Here is a 25,434-nt window from a genome sequence, read left to right as displayed (position 1 = left end):
TTATTCTGTGATTCTGTGATTTTCATTTTGGATTCTATTCACAGCATTTAGCACTTGGAACAGTCACTGTTAGATAATGCTTAAGGACTGAAATGAGTTTTCTTTCACACAATTATCTCTATGAAAATTTTCACTGTAATCCAAAACTAATTGTTTTTCATTTTTGTCATTTATATGAAACTGATTAGAAAATAAAATTAGTACTCAAAGATTTACTAATTCTCAAATACCCTTTAATACAAGTGTATATGTAGAAATTAATCACTGCTTCATATATGTAAGTAATTAAATGGCCGCAAAAAAAGATTACTGAAGAGCAAAGCAACAGTTTGATTAATTTTTTGAGAAGTATATTACCAAATGTACAGAAAAAATGTTTGTACTCTTTTACTTGACATTCATGCTCTTTATTCACTTCTTGGAATGTTCATTTCATTACCTGAGAGTACAGACATCACCTCAAAAAAGTGAATTAATCTATAGTTTCACTGTCAGAAACGCTGTGCTCCTAAATTCCACTACATATTTGTGACAAAAGCAGTGGTAAAAGAGGGTTAATTTAGTTGTTGCTGAGCAGTGCTCACATAGCATCAAGGCCCTTTCTGCTTCTGTGGTGGTTTAGCCCCAGCCAGCAGCCAAGCCCCTCACTGCTGCTAGCTCACTACCCCACCAGTGGGATCAGTGGGAGAATCTGAAAGGTACAAGCTGGAAAACTCATGGATTGAGATAAAAACAGTTCAATAGGGAAAGCAAAAAGCCTCACACACAAGCAAAGCAAAACAAGGAAGGAATTCACTGCTTCCCATGGGCAGGCAGGTGTTCAGCCATCTTCAGGAGAGCAGGGCCCCATCACATGTAACAGTTATTTGGGAGGAAAAATGCCATCACTCAAAACATCCCCCTCTGTTCTTCTTTCCTTGCCCCAGCTTTCTATATTAAGCATGTTTTATGACCTGATTATACTAAAGGCCACTGCCTGAATTAGGTGTGAATGAGATGATATGCCAAAGTCAATAGGACAGATTTTATTTAACAGCCATTGTGGGGCAGAGAGCATTAGAAAGAAATGGGAAAACAGAAGAGAGGAGAGGGACAGAGAGAGGAAGAGAAGTGAGCAGAGAAGGGGGGAAGAGAGAGACCATGTGGATTCCTATGGTACCCTGCTGGTTCTTCTTCATCCTAGTCTTCAATAGCTCTTTTCTCGAAATGGCTGAACACCCGCTTGCTAATGAGAAGCGGTGAATCAATTTCTTGTTTTTGTTTGCTTCTGTACACAGCTTTTGCCTTACTTAATAAATTGTCTTTATCTCAATGCACAGGTTTCTCACTTTTACCCTTCAGATTCTTCCCTCCATTCCAATGAGTGAGTGAGTGTCTTAGTCAGGGCTAATTCACAATAGATGGTCAGATTTCTTAAAGAGTTTTTTAAATTCCCTTAGCACTAAAAACTATTGTCTGAGAGGAGGTAACTGAAACAAGAAAGAGAAGATAGCAGCAGTATAAATGGATTATAGAAAAACACTAAGTGTTACATCATTCCTACAGGCCCTGTTAGCCAAAGAGCTAAATATTACCAGGAGAACAAGGTTCTCTCTCCTTACACAACATGAAAAACATAAAATAGAATTTTAAAAAGGAGATCCAAAACTATCTGCCATTTTTAATATGCCACCACGTGCAACAACCCTTTATGCCATTGATTTTCAACTTTCTCTTTTATTTGATGTGAATATTCGCCACATGTACAAAGACACATCAATTCCAGATAAAACTACATGATGCAGAGATAATGCAGTTGTTTTAATGAGAAAAATTATCAGCACACTATGTCATCCTGGCCTGACAGCAACCATAATTCTTCATCTTGCTCTTTATGATCCAGTTCAAACAGAGGTCTATAAGGAAGGAAAGGAGGGAAGGGAAGGAAGGAAGGGAAGGAAGGGAGGGATGGGAGGGAGGGAAAGGTCTTTCATTTTCTGAAGATGCCAGTAAAATTTTTATTGTTTTGATTACTTGAGAATATCTTGTCAATATTTCTCCTGTGTGTCTGACTCCAAGTACATGAAAACTGTAGCCCTTCTAAGAGTCTCATCTAGTGATTTTGGGGCCTTAAAGTGCCCTCAGTTTACAGTGATTATGTTACAAAACAAATATTACTATTGTCTCTTATATATTGTCCGTGACAAAGTTATGGACACATGTAACTGTTCATCACAGTCATTGACTGCAATGACAGAAAATTTTATGTCTTTCATATTTAGGAGTATAACCATTGACAAAAAAAATATTCTGTAGATACATTATAGAGTCTATATGCTAGCATATTCCAAATGGTTTATTGACAAAAATTTTTTGCACCCCTAATAACAAGACATATATAAGTACTTCTGATTATCTTAAAAATAGATAGATTTTATAGTAATTTTTACAGGGTCAAACCAGAAGAGGACTGTGAAGATCTTGTATACAAATTTGCAATGTAGTTATTGAAAATCAGAATCTCAGACTTCCATATAACTTGTCATTAAAGACAAATGCAGATGGTGTTTTTATTTTTGAATCTTCTTTCCATCTGTGGCCTGTATGTATGCAAATAACTGAGCTAATTTCAGATAAGAGGATTCTGTTGAACTGCAAAATCTCACTGCTTTCAGTGAAAATAGAACTTTTTATGAGTGAGTTTTCCAAGACAAATGCTCTTTCATTAAAACCATTTGAATCCAAAGACTATGAATTCCATTTACCAGATGGAAGAAGTATTGCTTTGAAATGAGTATATGAGGAGAACATTTTGTCTTAGACAGAATCTCACCATAACATTTTAATGTTAGTTCATTTTTAAAGACAGTAATCCTGTCAGGAAAAGAAGTTTTATTTACCCTTACTTATCAAATTCAGTTACTGCAATAATCTCAAAAAAAAAAAAAATAATTAAAAAAAAAAGAATGTTTGAAGAGCAGAGGATATCTGAATTAATAAATTGTGGTGGATTATTAAACTAGAGTCAATGTTAGGTTTCAATTTCATTATGGCATGCAATGAGAAAGCAAAATATATCTGTCTTCAAGACATAATTGGAACAACATCACAGACAACTGTTTAATCCACCAAACATATTCCAAGGATCAGAAGAGTCTGCAGGAAGAGAAACATTTTCTTCTGTTTCTCTAAGAAGTATCCAATTACTGAATTACTAGATTGTATTTTAAATTAATTTTTTTTACTGGATAATTTCTAATTATCTATTTATTTTCATACAGCAAATGCTTATACATTTGACTATGAATGCATGTAAGGGACTAAATCTCCTATCATTCTAAAATATTACAGTGTTTATAAGTGGTGTAGAGATGGAAAATATTTTTGCACCATTCTGGGGAAGCCAGAAGACAGTGTAGTCACAACCTAGGATCTAATACACTTACTAGTTTAGTCACATCAATACTTAAAAAAGAGGTAGGTACAGACATTTTTGAGAACTTAATAAAATAAATAGCAATATTTTTGCTAATATACTTTAAATTTATTTTTATGTATTTATATGAATATTTTGATATTTGTTATGTATTCATTATTTATTACTTATATTTATTCATTATTTATTATGATATTATGATTTTTATTTATACAGACTGCATTTAGTGTAGACACAATTCTTTTTTCCTGGGGAAAAAATTCTTTATTTGCAAAACTGCCTTTTAAGCAACTGTCCATTATATTCTGAAAGTGCGTAGGTTACCAGCATACTTTATTTAGGTGTCTATTTTGGTTACAGTTGATGAATGAACTAAACTAGATGTGTACTCATTTTGAAAAGACTTAAACTTCTTCTGCTTCTTCCTTATCTCTTTTCATTCCCATTTCAATTTATAGTATCTTTTTGACATTTTCACACTTAACTCTCCCTTGTGTTATAGCACCATTGCTATTTTATTCATTTTAGACACACTTTAGCTGCTGATATGAAAATCCTTCAAGCAGGCTTCTCTGCCCATCACTTCAATACTGCAAGAACAATTATTTCATCACCTTTATATCATGATAATTTTACATTGAATGAATAGTAAAGTCTATTTTCAGTTAAATATTTTCTCAACTTTTAAAATCAGTTAAAAACAAGGAAATTCTTTTGACACTGGAGACTGATGTAGGACTGCAGCACATGGGACGTGTAAGTCACTGGTAATTCTTTCACAAACCTCTATTATTTATATGATAGTTTCACATAGGGGCAGAGAAATCATAAAATGAGTCCTCAAAAAGCTCACAATCAATGAAATCATGGCTTCAGTAAGGTTTATTAAAGAATGCAATTATATACACAAATTGCAAAAAGAATGTTGTTGGAGAGGATAGATCAGCAGAACTCGCTACAGGATGTAAAACACAGTTTCACAATTTTGGATGACCACATCATAGAGTAATAGGCTAAAACCAGAAAGAGAGTTTTACAGACACATGTAATTGTGGTCCTTAATGAAGTCTTCCAAATTCATAAAGTTGTATGTCATAAACTGCAGGAAAATTAGAATTTTCTCATCTGTTTCAAGGTCTATTTGACCGAATTAACTTAAGAATTTAACACTTTGTATCAGTGTTATAATCCCATATACAGTTTATATTCTATAGAATAAAAGCATGAAACCTAAGCCATTTAATTCACCTATTCAGCTGTTTTCAAAAATGCATTATGTTTTCTTACATTACATTGATTTGTACTGCATATTTAACTCAAAAAAATCTGCAAAAGTATACATAAGGTTCTCAGCTGCCTCTGTACAAACTTGTTTTGATTTCAATAATCTGTTAAATACAGCCTGTAAAAGTTAAAGTGCACAAAATGTTTATAGACATGCCAGACAACACGAAACAGTCAAGATTTACAGATTTAAGTTTCTCAGATGGTATTATTGTGGCAACACAGTGTTTATAGAAATACAGATTTTTTATTATATCACATTAAAAATTAAGTTCTTTAATAGGTACAATTTATGAATGATTAAATTAAAATGCATTTTTTTCTTGCATTGTACTGCAAGCTAAGTGTCCTTATAAAGATTTCTTTGTTTCTTATCCTGAATTAAAGTTTATATCAATAAAATTTTTATTTATTATGACAAAGAGCCTTTTGCCTACACTATTATATATTGGCATCTTTGTTACAGAATCAACCCCCAACAATTCAATGAAGAACAAAAAAAAAAAAAAAACCTAAAAAAACAAACACAAAGAAAACCAAACCCCTTAATCAGACAATACAGTCAAGATGTAAAAATCAGACAATCATGGAAAATACCAAAATAAATAATGAATTATCTTTCTTTAGCATTTACATTTTCTGTTTCTCACCTCCTCCTCCAGTCCTTCATCATTGTTTACATGAAAACTACATTTGGAGCAGGTTGCCCATAGAGATTTTTCTAAGTGTTCTTAGAGGTCTTCAAAATCAGGCTCAATGCAAATCTGAGCAACTGCTTCTGACCTCAGAGCTGCTCCTGCTTGAGCAGGATCTTTGAGTATAGAGTTCCTAAAGTCCCTTTCCATCTGACTGATTCTGTGGTTCCAGAGTTCTATAATTCTATCAATCCATTAATCCCTCAGTCTCATGGTGCCTGTGGTGACAATTTGAAGGAGTATATGTTTTGAAACTCTCCTCCCTTTCTCCAAGCCCTTTCACTTACCATTCTCTCAGTAAGGGAGGACTTGAACAGTCCCTCATAAAATAGTGTCAAGATGTAGAATTTAATATCAGGGATTTGCCCAGACCTAACATTTTGAGGGGTAAACTGAAACCTACATCTCATTTCTAGATACGTTGTCTTTCCAGGTAAGCAGTTCTGCAGCTATGGAAGCCTGTGCACAGAAGGATAATTTATACAGTCAGACTATTAGAAATTCTAGTTCTGTGTCGCTTTCTAGAATTTTTGAGGTTTTTTCCCTGTGTATCATTTTAGCAGTTTTCACTTGAAATAGAAAAGGAAAACATAAGACATGATCCCAGTTTGCAAAGGATATAGTGAAAACCAAACTGTCTATGTTTTTATTATGCTAGCACCCACCAGGAGTCAAACTGTGAAGTTATTGGCTCAGTACCTCTAATTTGCTTATCCACCATAGAAGCTTGAACACAACTTTTGCCAAAATTTCAGTAATTCCAGATTGCTGGACAGCTGTCAATACACAAGGTACCTTTAGATAACACTGCAGGTAGACCAGTGGGAGATTATTTACTTGAAGTTAATGTCTTGCTAAAGTTCAATTATAACTCTTGGGGGTACTTGGGGAGCATCTTCTATCTCTCACTTTGCTAAACTAAGGCACTGTGAGTTTATTAGCTGAATGCCTTAAGCTGTCCGTGTCAAGGGCAGTCTTTTTGTGAAGATTCTCAATAAGCATCAATCATTTTAGATTTTAATATTTAGTCCATCTAGTATTCACAGTTTCTGTCAAGGGAGAGCCCTGTTATGACACTGGCAGAGCTGGCAGAGCTTAGTGCACTTTCTAACTTCCCAGTTGCTATTTTGAGGCATGTGCACTTCATTAGCTTTTGATCAAACAAGCATTTTTCTTTCCAAGAAAGTTGATTATGCACAGTGTATTGTTCTTGATTTTGAAGGGATAATGCTGGCTTTGATTTGGCCAGCTGTTCCTTCCCTCTCATATGGAGATAGGAGGGATTTCCATGGAGACAAAGAATGCATGCTTTTGCAGAACTATTATAACCATACAATTTGTATGGTTTCATACACAAACTTTTTCAGATATTTTGAAATCTGTTGGTTTTTTTGTTTTGTTTTGGTTTTTTTTTTTTTTTTTCCCAGAAAATATATTTTGGTCATATTCAAGCTTTAATGAAATAGAATTATTTCTTGTCTAATGCATTCATTTGGTTCTGAGAGGAAGTCAGTTAAATAAAATCAACTTTTTTACTTTCATTATTAAAATTGTCATTAATGATTTTTTTCCCCCTTCATATACCTGTTAGATTTGAGAGATAAACAAGATGTAAGCTAGGGCAAAATAAAACAAGGAGCTCTGGCCAGATTTCTTGCTAGATGCTACACTGAAGAGCTGTTTGTGAGGACCCAATCTTTTAAAAGTCACTGAACCTGGTTGCTGAGCTGCTAAGAACAATATCAGTGCTGGTCTGCTGATCCTCATCTACAGTTTATCTGACTCATGCCATGACACAGACCCATGTGTGAAACTGATAGTTCAGTCCCTCCATTTTTACAGGCTGATGCTCAGTTAAAATTGGCTGTCTTTATGCTAATTTGTCTTGCATAGGATAATGAACTTCATGCTGAGAGACAAGGAAATGTGCCAGGAATATTAAAAGCTATAGAGAATTCATGTTTAAAACAAACAGGTTAAAAGCCATGAGCATGAAGCAATCTGCTGAGTTGTTTTGAATACCCTCACTTAAAGGTTACAGACAGGGGTTTTAAAAAAAAACAAGAATAAAATGCTAGTGGAAAAAACTCTTCTATATATTTATTTGATGCCAAGGTGAAGATTAAGGACGTTACTTTTCAGAATAATAATATTTAACCAGATGCTGAAGAAAGAGATAAAACATATATATCTTAAGCTAGTTCTAAGCATTTGCATGTATAAACATATATTAACATTTTTAAATAGCAAACTATTTCCTACTTCTTCATTTGATCACTGACATCCTTGGGTGTAGCTATAAGCAAGCATGAACAATTCAATTATACAGAACTCTACTCTCAGAGTTTATCCAAATTCTTCTACATGGCCTCAAGTTCACTTAATGTGATCATAATTCATTTCTGCTTGAAGTTGGATTTTCCTCTGGTACTCTGCTCAAAGACAGAGTTGAAGTCTATCTTTGATTATAGGAACACATAAATTCATGCTGTAGCTTTCCCAAAGCTCTTACATGACCAGTCTTCCTTCCTGAATATTTTAAATACACTTATTTGAAAGTGTATTTCCAGAACTCTCCTGAAACTGAACCCTGTCCTAAATTGTTTATGCTTTCTTTCAGAATTTAGAAGTTCTTGCTTCTCTAGTACTAAAGCATAATCTCTCCATAATGCCTCACTGTAATAAATTTAAGTACATTAAAATTACGCACTGCTTAGGTAAGATATGAGTCAAAAAGCAAATATCAAAAATGCTGTTTAAATTTTTTTTTTCTGCTTTTTATTCTTTTATTGATTTTATTTGTTTATCTCACTTTATCTCTTTAATTACCCAGGAAGAAAGAACGACTTCAGGTGTTTTTTAAGGAAGAAAATCAAAAGTTTTGATATATTTCCAGTCTCTTACCTTCTGAAATATAAAACAAGCCAGTATTGACTATTACCCTGTAAAGCATCAGCACAAGGTATGTGTATCCAAAGTCATAAAGTGTCTTTCTTAACTTTTAAGAGATGCACCTTTTCCTTAAATGAAGACTATTTTATATCTGAGTTCACTAATTTCCAACTGACTATAATTTAAATACCATATTCTGTCAGTTTTACAATATATCAATGTAAAAGAGCATTTCTGCAAAAAATGAAATTACTTTTTTGCAGTCTGAAAATTGAAAAACGTTTGCTATAGGAGAAGCCTGCAGCACATGGAAAATACTTTTGAATTATGTAATAATATATTTTGCAATATGTTTATTAGTATTTTATTCCAACTGCCTTAACAAATAAAAACCCCCAATTTTATAATATTTTGGCATTTTTCCTTTTGTTTTATGGGGTCAGTTAATCGTTCAGAAAGGTTCATCTGCACTTATTTGAAGTAAACATCTTTTACTGTTCTTGCTGATATAGTTTAACCTTCTCTCCTCAAGTATACAGTAAAGGCTGAATGAATCAGTCAATGCAGGTGTAAAAAAGTCGAACACAATACATTTGCAGAACTGCATTTCATTTAAAATAATCTTACTACCTGGCTATAATTTGTCAATTCATCAATCTGTTGACATTGAAATTAAAAGACAGTAATATTCTTCCTATAACATTTTTGAAAAGAAGTTGCCCTCATCTTTATGGATGACCTTGTCTTTAAGGACCTCTTTTATGGAAGACCTTATCTTCAGATACAAATTATCTGGAAAATATCTTCTTTCCTCCTTTCTTTCATAGACTGAGAAGTTAAAAACAACGTGAATGACCTGGGAGCAGTTAATTGCCTGTCAATCACCTAAACCTAAATGGCAGTGCTTAAAGCTTAGAAAAACCAAAGTAACAATAGGAACAAAAAATCTCAAGGACTGTATTTTAATAAAGTAGAATAAATCATAATATTGAAGGGGGGAAAAGTTACAATGTACCATGAATAATATATTAGAAAAATAAAAATCCAAATCTTTCCTATGCTTTTATGACAAAGGAAGATAAATAGGGAGTTGATCAGTTTGTTGGTTGGTTGGCTTAGCAGTTTGCTTAAGGCTAAAGAGAAACAATGAGCTTGACTCCTGCATGACAGTGTTACCTGCAAATTCAGAGAAAAATGGGCAGGATGAGAAAAAGCCACTCAGATCCAGCTGTGTGTGTCACACCCTACATTAATATACAATTAATGTGTGTGAGAATTTAGACTTACCTTGACTGTGATTTCAGACTGCCAAAGCATCCACGAAAACCAATCTTTGCATCTACCACTTGAAGAAAAAAGAAAAATCCAGGTATAATTTTTGTGCTGTTCATAACTGAAGCAACAAAGTGACATCAAGTATTTTGAACAAATGAAGCTGTTTGTCCCAGAATAGGATAAATCAATGAAGACTTAGTCATTCAATGTGAAATATACTAGATCTGATAGACCTTAAATTTGAATTAATATGTTTTGGAAAGGAGATATGATGGATAAATTGTCAACACAGATAATTTCATGTCTTCAAAGAAAAATAGATGCAAAGCTGCAAAACTTATTTGGTTTGGTTTCAGTTTTTTTCTTTTGTTTGTTTATTTGTTTTTATTTGGTTTGCATTGCCTATTTTTGTAATCTTGTTTTAGTTTGGTTTTGGTTTTTTGTCTTTTATTTTAAAACACTGATTCCCAGATCTGTCAAGAAGAATTAGTAGAACTAATTATTATGTGAATCCTGTTAGAAGGGAAAAAAACAGTACTTTTAGAAGAGAGATAATCCTGGCTAAATATTATGGAAGCTAAGGAAGATGGCTCTGTTTGAGTGAAATAGAAAACTTTAGCTCTGAGAGCAGTCATTAACTGTGAGAAGGGCCAGATATAGAAGACAACCTGGATCAAAGGAGAAAAAAAATATTAAAAGCTGTAGAGTTTGCTTATTCAAACCATTATTTTATTTCGTAGCTATCAGTCTCTTGTATTTTTTACTATTTCAGCTACACCACCTTCAGAGAGGGAAAAAATACAGATACGTCTACATATCTGTAGATACGTAGACAGTAAGTATAGTAATTTTTTCTGTCACACAAGGTGTGACTGGCTCTCCAAGTTATTAACAAATGTGAATTACAAATAATCTTTATAAATGAGTCTGTATCTAAATCAATAGAGATAATGGGAACTAAACTGGCATATATATTACTTCTTTATATATGTATTGTTTCTTTAAAGATTTTTTTTTCAAAATTATTAGATTAAGACCACAAAAACCGTATGTCTTGTATGTCCTGGTTTTGGCTGGACAGATAGAGTTTGGGACAGAGTTCATTTTCTTTCTATTAGCTGGTACAAACAGTGTTGTGTTTTGGATTGAGGATGAAAATAGTGTTGATTATACACTGATGCAGTTTTTGCTAAGCTATGTTTATTCCAAGTCAAAGACTTTTCAGTTTCTCATGCTCTACCAATGAGAACATGCAGAAGAATCCAGGGGGGACAGGACAGCAGAGTCAAACTGGCCAAAGGGATATTTCATACCACAGAAGGGCATGTTCAGTTCATAAATAGGTGAAGTTGGCCAGAAGAGGCTGATCACTGTCAGGGACAGGCATGGCAAGAGTGGGTGGTGAGTAACTGTACAGTATATCACTGTGTTTTTCTTTTTTTTTTTTTTTTTTCCCTTGGGTTTTATTTGTCTCTAGTTTTCTTGTCTCCATTTACTTGCCATTTGTTGTGGTACTTGTAGTAGTAGTAGATGACTTCATGTCAATTGCTGAACTGTTCTTAACACATGCATTTTACGTTTTTCCTGTTCTCCTCCCCATTCTATCATGAGGGGTGGGGAATGGCAGAGTAAATAAGAAATTTTAAGAATGAGTACTTAAAAATTTTGAGTTCATACATATTTTTAAATTTTATTTTACAGTATGAATTTTATTTCTTTAGATCATAACTGTCTAATTTAATACCATTTTATGTAAAAATAAAAACCAAAAAAATATAATTGATCTAAGTATATTCTTAATACCCTATTTCAAAATAAATTTTCCAACATAAAAATTGTTTATGCCCAACTATATTCCTGATCTTCAAAAGTATGAAAATTTAAGGTCATTTGCCAATAGAAGTAATAAAACCCCAACAAATTCTCACATTATGATTGGTACTCATTTACTCAGTGACACTCACTCTGGAAGAAAACAGAAAATGCTCTCTCATTTAAATTTTTGTGTGAATTCAATTCTCACCATTAAAATAAAATCCATTTAAGATGCAAAAAACAATTTATCTGAATTTATCAAGGATTTTATGTAAAATGTAAAGTATTGGAAACTATTATATGTAAACTGTGAAGGTACAAGAGAGCTGAAAAGGACTTTTGATAAGGATGTGCAGTGACAAGACCAAGGAGGGATGGCTTTAAATGGAAAAGCAGTCAGTCTAAATTGAATTCTAGGCAAAAATCTTTTACTGAGAGGATGATGAGGCACTGGAATAGGTTTCCCAGAGAAGTAATGGATGCTCCATCCTTGAAATAGTTTAATACCAGGTTGGGTGGTGCAACCTGGTCCAGTGGAACTTGTTCCAACCCATAGTATGGGGAGATAGAACCAACTATCTTTTAAGATCACTTCCTGCCCTAAACATTTTATGATTCTATGGTTCCACAGTACTAAGTAAAGATGTAGGGGGTCTGGCAAGAATCAGAGAAGAGCCACAAAGACCACTTAAGAATTTAGAAGCCTGGCATAAGAAAGGCTGAGGGACTTGGGGTGTTTTCCACCCTGACAAAAGAAGGCTAAAGTAAGACCTTGGCATGATCTTCCAGTATTTAAAGGGTAGCTGCAAAGGGGAAGAAGACTCCCTTTTTTACAAGGAGTCACATGGAAAAGATGAGGAATGATGGGTACAAATTAGTTCTGGGTGGATTGTGATTAGACACAAGAGGACAATTCTTCAAAAGATAAATTACCCATTGGAATAATCTCCCCTGGAAAGTGATTGTTCCCCAGAATCTGACACTTTACAGATTCAGCTGGAGAGGGTATTAGGCCATCCTTTCTAGTGCTTTTGCCATAAAAAGATTGGACTAGATGACCTTTGATGTCTCCTTCCAACCCAGAATGTTCTTTGATTCTGAGATATTGTGATTAAGTGCCAATGTTGGATACATTTGCTGGGAAACTTAACAAAGTTGTATATTAACTACCTAGGAACACCAAAGTGAATCTATCTATAAATTTTAAGAGTAGGAATTACTGCAAACTGACATTGCAATTTCTCAAGCAAGTTTTTAAATAAAAATCAACCAACCAACTTAAAACCAAAAAAATAACCCCCACTACCCCTTCAAACAAACAAACAAACTAAATAAACCACACCCAAACAAACACCAAAGAAATCCACCAGAACCCCCCAAACAAACACTTTAACTTTTCCATAATTCTGTGATGTTCACAATATTTCTTAAGACTTTTATGTAAATCCTTTAAGGTGGTTCTAAACGGAAGCTTTTGGAAAAGTTAAGACCATTTGGCTTAAGTAGAGAAGATAAGTACATTAGTGCCCCTGTTGGATATTGTCGTTCAGAAATAAAGGGATCTCAATTTCCTGTAACTAAAGAGATCAACCTGTGCTGAAGCATGAAAACATTGCTTGAATGACAGCATCCACAGAATGGCATAATGAGATTTAGCTTTACAATTCTAATGTTTCATCTCCATTTTCTAAAGTGTTCCTGTACTGTCAAGTTCTCACTGTCTAATGAGAAATAAAATTGTTTTATGTAGTGATTTTAGGAACAAACCACTGCAAAGTATATTTTAAAAATAGGAAATTAATCCTGAGATAATTTGGCAGTGAAGAATTACATATGGCTAATCACTGATTTTCTTTGCTTATGTCTCAAAAGATTAGAATTCACTGTAGTTATTAGTCAGCAGGAGTAAAGGTGCCAGGATATAATTCTTTATTTTGATGGATATTGCTTACTTTTATAGTCATTATTCTGAAATTCTCTAAGATAGAAAATATCCTCTTCTACTAATCACAGTGCAAAGATGGAAATGTTTCCAGTGATTATCCAAGTAGAAGTAGGCATTAACTATTGGAATGGTAATATTCAAATTAAAGGATCAAATATGAATTCTTGATCACTCCTATTATTTAGCATGATTTTTCTCTGTATTTCTTTTAATGCAGATAGTCTTGAATTTTGTTTCTGATATTAAGATGCTTGCATACATTACTATATTGAATTTTATGCCTATTTATGTTCATACAAGTCGCACTCAGGTTTGAGATCTGCATGTATTAATTTATATATGCTTACCTGCAAGATCATATAAAAGGAAAAAGGTGAAAGGTCTTCACGGTCTTAGTTTCCTCATGAAATTACACCTAAAAATAAACTATTGCTTTGTAAAATTTCATAAAATAGAAAATTTTAGAAATTACAATAAGTTCATATATACAGAGAAATACACTCATTCTGACCATTTTTTATCAGTTTCAGACCCAGTAAAATCTAGTGCACATATCAATGCTAACTATTTATCTTTTCAGTGACTCATTTGCACTTCTGAACTTTTGAAAATGCAAAAATTTTTATTTCAAAGACAAATTTAACTGTAGTCATATTTGACCTATCTTGACCAATCTTTCATAACTCTTCCAGGACTAATAATTTGGTCACAGAGAACAGTTTCAAAATACATTTGAGCTGGAGCTATCAAAAAAAATATCAAAATTTTATTAAAAACTGTATATCAGACAAATTTCTATGGTTCTCCTTCTATTGAATCAGTTGTTTAGCCAAAGGGAAAAAAGTTGCTATTTTCCTGTTTTCTAAAATACTCTTAGATTTTTAGCTTTCTAGCCTTCCCTCTACAGCAATCTAAATAAGGTAAAACAAAAAACTAAGTAATCCAAGGTAATGTGTATCTTTCACTCACTCACTATGTTAATCTTACTCTATATGAACTGTCATAGAATTCCAATTCTCCATATCCAGCTTAAATCTAAAAAGAGGATGCCTGTCATGATTCTTTTCTCAGAATAATTTGTATTTCATATCCATAGAGGTTCAATGAATGCTGCTGTAATTCTCACAGGAGTTTGGCACACTAAGAGCAAATAACTATGGTTAATTGCAGCACAGGCAGTTGACTGATCCCGGTCTTCATTGGTGTCTGATCTGAGACCAGATCTGATTCAGTATGCGCTCATTTTCTAACAGTTGTTTTATTCCTTATCCTGACCCAACTGTGTATTGAATGGTTTGGGAAGCAGTTTCATTCCAATATTTCAAATAATTCCTTCTGTGTCTGAAAAGAAAGCATTCTTAGATTCTTTTCCACTTACTTAATTCATACTGTTTTCACCTTTCTTTTTTTCACAGAATTTTAGACCTCTAAGACACCCTGCTGTGTTTAGAACTGGTGCAGTAACAAGGAAGTGATTTCTGCTACAAAGAGGCCTAATTTGCTTGCAGAAGGAAAGATATGCTATCAGTTATATTGTTCTGCCTCACATTACTAAAATCTCTATGGTCCATGATTTTTACTTATAAATTGCTTCTCAGTATAGTTTTATCAGTGCTAAATAGAACACTGCTACATGATTCCCATAGTGTTCAAACTGGCAATAGGGCAATTTTTCCTTACCTTTTCATCCATCTCTTAATTTCATGATTCCTTAAACACTTTCTGGTCCATAACTGTTGATTGAATGTATTCTATTAAACTCACAATACATTCCTTGAGATAGTGTAATAGTAATAGCTGCTATTTTCAAATTTCATGTATTTGTGTGGCCTTAAAAATCTTGTGGAGGGAGGAGACATCCCTTTCAATTGGATGTTAAGCCTGTAAAGAACCCCTGTGTAGTAAATTTCTACCCTCTTCCACCAGAGAATGATCATATGTTCAGATGGAAATACATACCCAAGTGCTCCATGTTCATAGACTCTCTCAGAGGTCTGTTTAGGATTTCTGCTTTTCAAGCAATAGTCTTTTATCAGATATTTTAGATGTGCTTTGAAACCAGAATTACTCTGCTCAAGATAGATTATTTTGATGGTGAAATGAAAATATTAGGAAATGCATTACAGTAATTAGCTTTGGGTGTATCGTGTCTAAATCTAAAGTCTAAGACATAAAAAATACTTATCTCTATTTCTACATATTATAAACATCCATTAAAAAGATTCAGAAGTAATTCTATTCCAGGTTCCATCCTTTTTTTTTTATTTGCTGCAGCATTAGGAAACAACCTAATAATTTAGTAGTAAAAATAAGAGGAATAAGAATATTTTATTTTGTGAAGGATGCAAATGACATGTGTAGAACTCATCACATATGAAAATCAATAGCCACATTTCCATACCCAGCCTACAGTCTTGATAAAATAAAAGTAACTGAATGTAACAACATGTTAAAAATTCATGCATTTGTCCACTTGTTGGGATTTGTTTATCTGTCTGTTTTCCTACTAAAATGAAAAGGCAAATTATACAGTTTTACATACTTCTAAATTTCAAAGAACCTGTTCCAAAAAAAAAAAAAAAAAATTCCACAATATGCACATCCAGTCTCGCTGAGGCTTTTAATATGAAGAAAGTTTAAATATTTCCTTCCTTATCTGTCCTAGTTTAAATTTAGTGATCCATCTCCATTTTTACATCCTGAATGATCTATGATTTTGTAGTATAACAACATCAACATCAATAGCAATGCCTGTTCCTAAAGCTTCAAGGATATTGGCACATCAAATGGTTATGTAATCTTTAAAAATGGAAGGAATCTATCATAATAAGTTGTGTGAAACAGAAGTGTCTTCTGGATTTACTTTATAAAGATAGAGTTTAACTTTCTGCTTATTTTGAACATTTATTTTAAGATAAACCTAACTCTAAATGTTATCAGATCATACAAATGAAAAGTATTTTAAGATTTTCACAAAAAAGGCAGCACTGTGTAAGAGAAGTCAAACTTCTATTTAGTATTTTTTTGATGAAAGAGAATTCTTAACAGCACATGAGTTTGACAATCCTTTTGTAATTTTTAATATTCTGATAATTCAGAGAAATATCTATTTCCTGTGAAATCCTATCACAGAGATAATGTGTCCCTGCATGCCCAATTCAGATGTTTTACTCTCTTAAAATTAATTTCTTTCTGAAAGAGTATAACAAAAGAAAATCTGTCAAATTAAAAATCAGAAGCTACAATCTCTCTATATCTTTATAATATTGATAATAATGCCCTCAATTATTGGCATAAAAAAAAATTGATGAATTGTTCTGTTTCTTAAAATTTATTCTGCCTAATTAATATCACAGGGCTTATTTTGTAAAGTCCCCTTGACAGTTTTCCCTATGTTCCTTAGTAAGAATCATGATACTGGTGTATGCAAAAGTTGTGTAAAACTTCATTGGAATATAAATGGCTATAAATCGGTGTTGGAAAAATTAAAAAGTGTGCAGCTTTTAAGTCAAAGCATGTAACCTAATTTTAAATCACTCAGTATCATTAAAATCATTTACTCTGTACTTTCATCAAACTGATATAACAGTTTGATACACCAGAAGAATAATTTCCCCTCCATGTAGAATATACCTTCCACTTAATCTTCTTCTTGCCACTTGTCACTTCCTTGGCAGCATTGGTTTTCATTCCACTCTTCCTTGCCAGTGGATTGATTATATTTATACACTAGGCAACTGATTATTTTCTTCAGGTGAGAGAGTGATCATCAGCTCCAGTGTGTTTGAATTAACTCCTTGCTTGTGCTATCTTTCACATAAATCCTGTTTTTTCTGCACAGTATCCATACTAACTGAAAATATTAGGCTATTGAAAGTATACATTAATATGTATATAATTATGCATTTTTATGTATAATGTTTGCTTTGATCCTTTTTGCATGATTTTAGTGCTCAAACTCCTTATATAACTATTTCTTGCAATTGTGCCTTAACACTACTTAAATCTTCTAAAGGGATCTTCAGAAGCAAGAGAAGCCTGGGTAACAAACAAAAATAATTGTTGGTTAGTAGGCAGTGTATGTTTCCCAGTCTCAGTTCAAGCTTTAAAGGAGTGACGTACTTCAGAGGATTTTCTTTTCCTTGAAAATCACTTTAGTTGTGCCAGAGGATTCTTTGGAGAACTTCCACTATAACACAACTCTTGCAGAACTCAATTATAATGTATTAATGAGGGAGGTCAGCACAGTTATTTAGACAAAACAACAGATAAGAAATATGAAAATATTCATAGTCTAAAACTGATTTTTAGTTTTTATTATTAAAAAAAAATAAAAACAGCTTTCCTTATATTAAAAAAAAAAAAAACAAAAAAACACAACAAACCCAAAAACCAAAGTAATGGCTTGCTAGAGCATTTATTTTCAAACAATATTAATCAAATGCACTGCAATTCAATGATGTCAATGGGGTTTTTAATTTTACAATGTATGTGGCAATTTACAGCTATAGAGATATATTTAGTTGTTAAATTCTGGAAGACTCATTTAAGTGTGGGGGGAGAAAGTTCTCTTGTGTGTGTGTGTGTGTGTGTAGTACATAGAGAAAAAAAAAACGTTACCACTGATTCCCTAGGAGATGAAATCTAGTAATGGTTTTATAGTCAGAAAGGGAAATATAGACAAGTGTCTCACAACAACTTAAAATAACTTGTCAAATTAGTTGGGCAAGTTTCTTCCAATAAATTGAATTAATGAAATGAAAAGGCTTTTTAAAATGCTGCAAAAATTCTTTAATCAGCAATGAAAATCAGGTTTTTTTCTTGATCAAAAATGAATGGAGTATGGCTTACTTTGAAACCTTCAGTAAAGATTTTTAATTTGATTCTTTATTTCTCCAAAGTAAGCCATATGACTAATGTATTTAAGCATTTTTTCTAGCCTTCCGTTTTGTACCAATACAATTTTTTTTATTAACTGGTTATAAAACAGCAACACAATTAGTCTGGTTTTATTTTGTTTTGTTTGTTTTCCTATGCATTCTAATTCTATCTTCTTTGCAGACTTTTATTTCCTGCTAAGAAAAAAAAGTAGAAAGAACAATTTTTTTCAGTGCAAAATGTATGTCTGTTCAATGTGAGGAAGCACTCTGTCGAAGAGAGTGGTATCTGTACCCTTCCATTAGTGGCTTTAGGAAATGAATAGGTATATAAACCAAATCACAAAAATTAAGAAATCTCACACTACGGAAGTTTCATGATAAATATAGAGGCTAAAATGACAGCCACGAAGTTATAAAATATTAGGACAAAAAAATCTTCAGAATGTCTTTGACAGACTGCCCTGTAACAGTGATTTTTGTCATAATGCACATTTTTCTGAGGAGATATTTGCACTTGCAGGTGTTTGAGATTTCCTAAGGGAATCATAGTTTACAGTTTGGTTTGTTATCAACACTGCGTTGTCAAGGGACATATGCTTCTGTGCCTTATTATTCTGCTAAACTGCATGACTTTCAGCAAAAAACTGAAAACAAGAAAGTAGCTTTGGCCATTAGCTCCTGAGAAATAGACAGCTGTCAGAAGGCTTTACTTCCTGCAGAGCAAGATGATTTCAATGAAGCAAACCATGGTAATCCTCACTTTAGCAGAATGTATTGCAAGCCATGTTTTTCTTCATATGGCATTATCCAGTCACAGAAAGTAGCAGATGTTAAGAGAATCACAGTCTGTTGCCTGTTCTATTTTTTACAGCTGTGAGGAGACTGTAACAAAATATGCAAGAAAAAAAATAATCTGTTTCAGTTCTAGCTATGTCAAAACTGTCCAAGAAACAAACTTTATTCATTATGGTTGACAAGACCCATCTTTTACAGTGCAAAGTAACAATTATTAATCATTATAAATAATTAATAATATGTGCTATTACCTTCTTAGTATATCACAATTTATGCTGCCAGGTACATAGTAGACTGAATGAGTGGTGTGAGAGGTTGTGTTGTTGGGTTTTTTTCTTTTCAATGACATTGTGAGAAGCTCACTAGAGATAATTTCACTGCTTTTTTTTTTTTTGTTGTTGTTGTTGTTCATCAAACTGTGTTGATCAATCAAACATCTGATTTACCAGAATGCATACTCTAAAGCATGCCTGGTATTCTTTTGTGTTTTTCTCCCAGATACATCAACCTGTTGTTTGCTTGAGGTCATTTTTTTGTTTGGTTGGATTTTTTTGAGGTGCAGTGGGAGGGGGGTGTGGAGGTTTTTTTTTTCCGCAAGTATATTGAATGAACTCAATTTGTTAACAAGATAGTTATGTTACATAGAAATGGTCCAACAAGCCCAAAACAAATCAATAATTTGTTTTCTGTTTGTGAGTGACACAAATGAGTCATCTTGAGCTATGTTCTCACATTTGACTGAGTTTCTAAATGAGAGAACAGTAAAGCAAGGAACAGTTTCAGAGAAAGGCTGTTTTATAGATATTTAAAATGTTTATAAGTAAACAGTGTAACAAATTTCCATAGCTCAACTTTATTATTTTTGTTGATGAGTGAAAAGTTAATTTAAGGCTCTCTAGTGACTCCAAAGAAGCAATGTTCAACTCCTTTGAGCTTTAATAAATTTTTATTTAAAGAGATAAATAACCATGCAAATGTCTTATGAGCTGGTATTCTTTAAAACTGTGGACCAGCCTGATTAACAACAAATTCCAATTTTTAGATCAAGTACCACCTTGTGAAAGAAACCAAACAGCAAAAGAAGTATCTTTGGGTGCTATTTCACTTCATAGATTGTACCTTTATTCAAATAAATTAGTTAACATGCTCCAAAAGAATTATTCAGCTCAAAATATAACTATATATATTTTTAAAAGTAAGCAAATGAAGAAAGAGAGATATTGCCTATTTTTTTCATTTCATATTGCGGTAAAAAAAAAACCCCTTCCATGATTACCAGAACTCCAGTACTTGAATTGTAATTATATTCATAATGCATGGAAACTAATGTCTGCTACATCTCTGAGGTGAAGTAGTCTACCCCACTTCTGTGAAGAAAACATCTCAAGTATACCAGAGAAAGGTTTTAATCACTGAAGTTAGATATTGGAAACAGACAATAAAAGAATAAATATTTATAAATAGAAAGACATAAGCTCTTTTGGGTGGAGCAGAATACCAAACAAGGGCCTGTAAAGAAATTCTGTCCTGATACTGTGTCAAATTTTTCTACTTCCCTAGTCTTGCTGCCAACCACAGATTCAACCTGGCAACAAACTCTATTCAGTCTCCTTTGTGTACCTTCCAAAATAATTTTTCTCTTACTCTGCTGGGGATTTTAAATCCTCCTCCCTCTTAATTATTTGTTCTTTCCATCTCCTACTCTTTTCTAGCCTTGTAACTTCCTTTTTCATTTTCACCGCTTACTTTTTTTCTTTTCTTTCTCCACTCAACTCCAGTAAAGCTCTTCCCCAGTGTTTTCCTCAATTGCTAGAAGGATAGCAACCCTTCTAGTAAGGGTTTGTGGGAGCCATGTGTGGCAGCCAAGACAGACCAATCAGGCAGAATTCCTCTCTGCTTTCAGCCTTTTACCAAAAGGAAAACACATAAAACTGTTGCATGTATAAAGGTGTGTGAGAATTTACAAAAGCTGTAATTTATTAGAGAAAAGAATAACATTCTTGACCTTCAAAACCACTGAAGAATGAAAAAGAAAGCCCTCATCTTGAAGTGGAAAGTGAAAAATAAATTCAAAACAAAAATCTAAGTCTAAAGCAAAAATTAGATTCAAATAAACAAAATATTTTCTTTATTTTTTAAAAAATTATTCCGTTTGATTCAATAATTTTTATTGCACTTATTTTGCCTAAGGCTTGTTGGCAGGAAGAAGTTACTAGAAAGTGTGTTATAATGTGCAATCAAATGCCTCTTGGATATTTGTTGTTACTTTTCACCCTATGAAAAATGTAATATAGATGTTGTTTCTTGTTTTATAGATTCACTTGTAATTAAGACTCTCTATGCAGGTGGTTACTGAAGAACTCTAAAACATTATCTTTTCACACCACAAATGTTTAGGATATGATTTAGTCTATTGTTTATCATATACCTTGAATATGAAAACCAAGGGTAGCAAATTAGTGGCTGCAAATGACATAAACATTTGCAATCTTTTAATTTAATTAAACACACCAGTGGATACTGTCCTGAAAACTGAGACTTTCCAAATAATTGGAAGAGCTTACATTAGACACATTATATTATCACTGCTTATAGCATAGGAAAATAAAGCACAGTTAAATTTAGTAAAAGCACAGAAATTAAATACTTCACCTGAAAGAGGAAAGTATCAATATATGTATTGATATGAAACAGATTTAACAAATTTAATAGTACATGTGACAGTGGTTTCACAAGGTTAAAGTCAATGTACACTTGATTATTTACTACATAGAGGACAGGTTTAGATAAAGCTGTCAAGGTGATTTTTTGTTGATTCAAGAGATTCAGAAAGCTTTTTAAGCTTCTCAGAAAGGAGTTTTGGTGTATCTGGACACAGATTTAATCAAGAGTTTCTGCCTAAAGGAGTACATATACACAATCAATTCTTTATCCAATTTAGCTTTCAAAGTTTAACATGTTAATCACTGACATCTCTTGGTGCAAGGAATTTCTTGGCCTCAAGAACAAATCTTCAGAGGCATCCTGACTCAAGGGGACATCCTGGCATGAAGTATGTCTGTGCAGGAGAGCTGAATGGGTTCTGAGCTGTCCACTACCAATGGAGAAAGATAATTGACTCATATTTGCATACTGATTGCAAATGTTACTTTCTTCCACACCTGACTTGAGATGGACATTGATCAGCACTGTGGTTAGCTGGATATTTTGCTCTAATTAGCCTTTGGCTAGTCTGTTATTATCTCTCTCCCCCAAATCCACCTTCAGTGACCACATGCATCCATTAGACAGACACTGTTGGTTGCCACTTCAGCAGAGTTACAGGAAATAAAATTCACAATATTTAAAATCTGCAACAATAGTCACAATATCTACCTAACAAAAATAATCAAAAAGAACACCTTCTCAAGACAGTAGTCACTAATATGAATTATGTATTGTTGAAGAAAAATGTGTTAAATGTCTGTTTGATTTTTGACACATTGAGGTCTCTAAACTTTAATGAAACATTTACAGTAAATAATAGAAATAAGCTTCCAGGCTTCATGAGTACTTCAGGTGACATCTACCTTTCTAAGAGTTTAAGTGGGATGTAAATTTTCCATGTGATTGTAAAAAATGAATATAAATCAATGTAAGCACCAACTCTATATATTACTTTTTACTGTTCCTTGTAGACCACAATAATTGAAATTTTAGTTGCTAAAGTAATTTCCAAAGACTCAGAAGTGTCTTCTATAAAAAATATTTTACTTCTGGAAGTGTTCAAGGCCGGGCTGGATGTCACTTTGGGCAACCCCTGCTAGTTGGATGGCATCCCTGCCTAGGTTGTGGGATATGGAACTAGATGATGTTTAAGGTCCTTTCCAATCCTAGCCTTTCTATGATTCTGTGATTCTTTAGCTTGAGTATTGTAGAGAGCATTCCCTATATGCTTTAAAATCAGTGAGACCAAGTTATTCCAATTTATCCAAACACACAGAGATAATATTCCTGGCAAGAGTGCCTTCAATTGGGTAGTAGGAGCATGACATTGCATTAAGTCATCACAGTAGTAGAGGATATTCAGCTTTACATGTGAGAAATATCAGTTGTTTCTTTCTATGTATATCTGTGTGTACGTCAATTTTGTTAGCTAATAATCTCAATAATAAGGATAAAATAAAAATGAAGCAAAATAATAAGCAAAAGAAAACAATACTTTTTCTTCTATACAAACTTCTCTGTGTAATAACTTCCTAACATTCTTCAGGAGTGAAACCAGCAGGTGTCAGGCAGATAATACAAGGCTGTGAAACAAGGCTTAGACTCGCAGGGTGATTGACAAATAAGCCAGAGGCATTTGTAACTTATTTCGAAATAAAAAATACGTTAACATGGGATCCTGATGAATTTTATCAGACCATGCAGAGCCTTAACTCAGTCTGTGAATGGCAGGAAGATGCCATCAGTAGAGGACATTATTGTCATGTCATCCACACCTCATTTTCTTATTCAGTTGGAGTTCCATGCTCCTCCATCCTGCCTGTGGATAGCTGGTTTCTTTTTTGAGCTGGCCAGGAGGCTAGGTTTGTCATCCACAGGAATTACACTAAAATTTGAAGATATACTCTGATTTTATCAATAAACTCTGTGCACAAGGGAGTAGCACAGGGGTATTCACAGAAAATTTAACATTCCAGTCCACCCTCCTTTCTTCCTGGCAAAGGTTTTGTGGAACATAACATTAGTTCCTTGATACAGGCTCATAGCTCTGCAGTTCTCTTCTATCTATTTCTCAGTCACCTTTGTGGGAAGACACTAGGTCACAGACATAATTTTCTCACCCTTCTTTCTCCTTCCTCTGAAAGAAGCCAAAATAGGTAGGCCTCAATATCTTCCAATAAATAGGAGGGCTCAATAATGACTTTTTAAAAAGTGAATGATAATTAATTATTTTTTTTAAAACTCACTATCTGCTCCAGAAGTCCATTATTCATTAGCTACAACAAAAAATGCTCAGTTTAAGCAGAATTGTAATTGGTCAAAATTTCAGATTCTTTGTGAAGAATAAAGCAAATTAAGTATTTTGAGTTTTTGCTCCTGGTGTGCATAACAGGACTTCTTTTAGTATAGTCTAATTTTTTAACTTACAACTGCTAGAAACATTGCTGCAATTTCCATTGATGTTCTGTTTGAGCAACAAAAGTCAGTAATCTAGCCAACAGGGACGGGCTGATTAGATTTGTTGCACACTGATCAATCAAAGCTCTATCTTGATCTCACTGGCCTCCAGACACTGCTTTAGAAAGACCAGTCTTATGAAAAATATTTTGTTTTTCTTTTTCATTCTTTTCTAAATAAGCTCAACAACTTGTAAAAAATGAAAATGCTCTGCTTAACTCTATGTTTATCATCACACGAGAATATTGATTAAACACCGCACAAGTAAAGAGGAGCGGAAATACAGACAACTATAAATAAAGCAAAGCTTCAACCTAGAAATATTTATGTACTTGAAATTTAACTGAATATGAAAAAGACAGAAAGAAGTTGAGCAGGAAGACACAAATATGAGAATAAGCACAAAATGAAAGACAAGAAGAATCATGGAGAGTAAAATTAATATCTGAAAGAAAATTGGCTAATAAAAGTACAGTATTATGTAATTTCCTCTTCTTAAAGTGTTGTTTAAAGAGAAACTCTGGTACAAATACAATGTGGACACAAATAATAGTGTACCGTAATAGATAAATATCTCCTCTTCATAACAAAAAGCTGATTAAAGAACTGGTGAGCTGACAGAAGAACAGCTAGACTACAAAGTACATTCATGTCAAAACACCAATTAAAGATCCAAATAAAACTTTAATTCAACAGTGTGTTAGCTGGTTCAGAGGGATAGGTAATGATTAAAAAACCCAAACAAATGCACAAAAAAACCCAAACAAAACAAAACCTCACAAAACCCGAACAAACCAAAAAAAAAAAAAAAAAAAAAACCCACCCAAACCACAGAACTAAAAAGCTTTAAATAATCAAATAATTAGGTACTGTGGTGCAAGTATGATCAAGTAAACAGTATGTCTGATTATTAAATGCGAGAACTGTTTTTTTGGGAGCATGCAAGCTTAGTGTGACACAGGCATTAAAAATATGAGAAGATGCATGGATATATATGTCTATAGATATAGGTGATATAGATATAGATAGATTTAGATGTACATATAGATAGATATAGATTAGATATAGGTATAGAAAAAAATCAATTAATTTATCTTAAAAAAACCTCAAATGTCAAGGAAGCCACAAATACTAATTTTACCCTTTGGGATGGATTTTCTGTATCATAGGACAAAGATTAGCAAGACAGAAAGGCATAGAAATTATGAATTTACTAGTCTATAATACAAATTTCAGTGGAAATCTTATTGCTGATGTCACCCTATTAGAAAAAAA

This window comes from Lonchura striata, chromosome 2 (assembly GCF_046129695.1).
Source record: "Lonchura striata isolate bLonStr1 chromosome 2, bLonStr1.mat, whole genome shotgun sequence".
In the NCBI taxonomy this organism is placed as follows: Eukaryota; Metazoa; Chordata; class Aves; order Passeriformes; family Estrildidae; genus Lonchura; species Lonchura striata.
Note: the sequence above shows the minus strand (reverse complement) of the source record.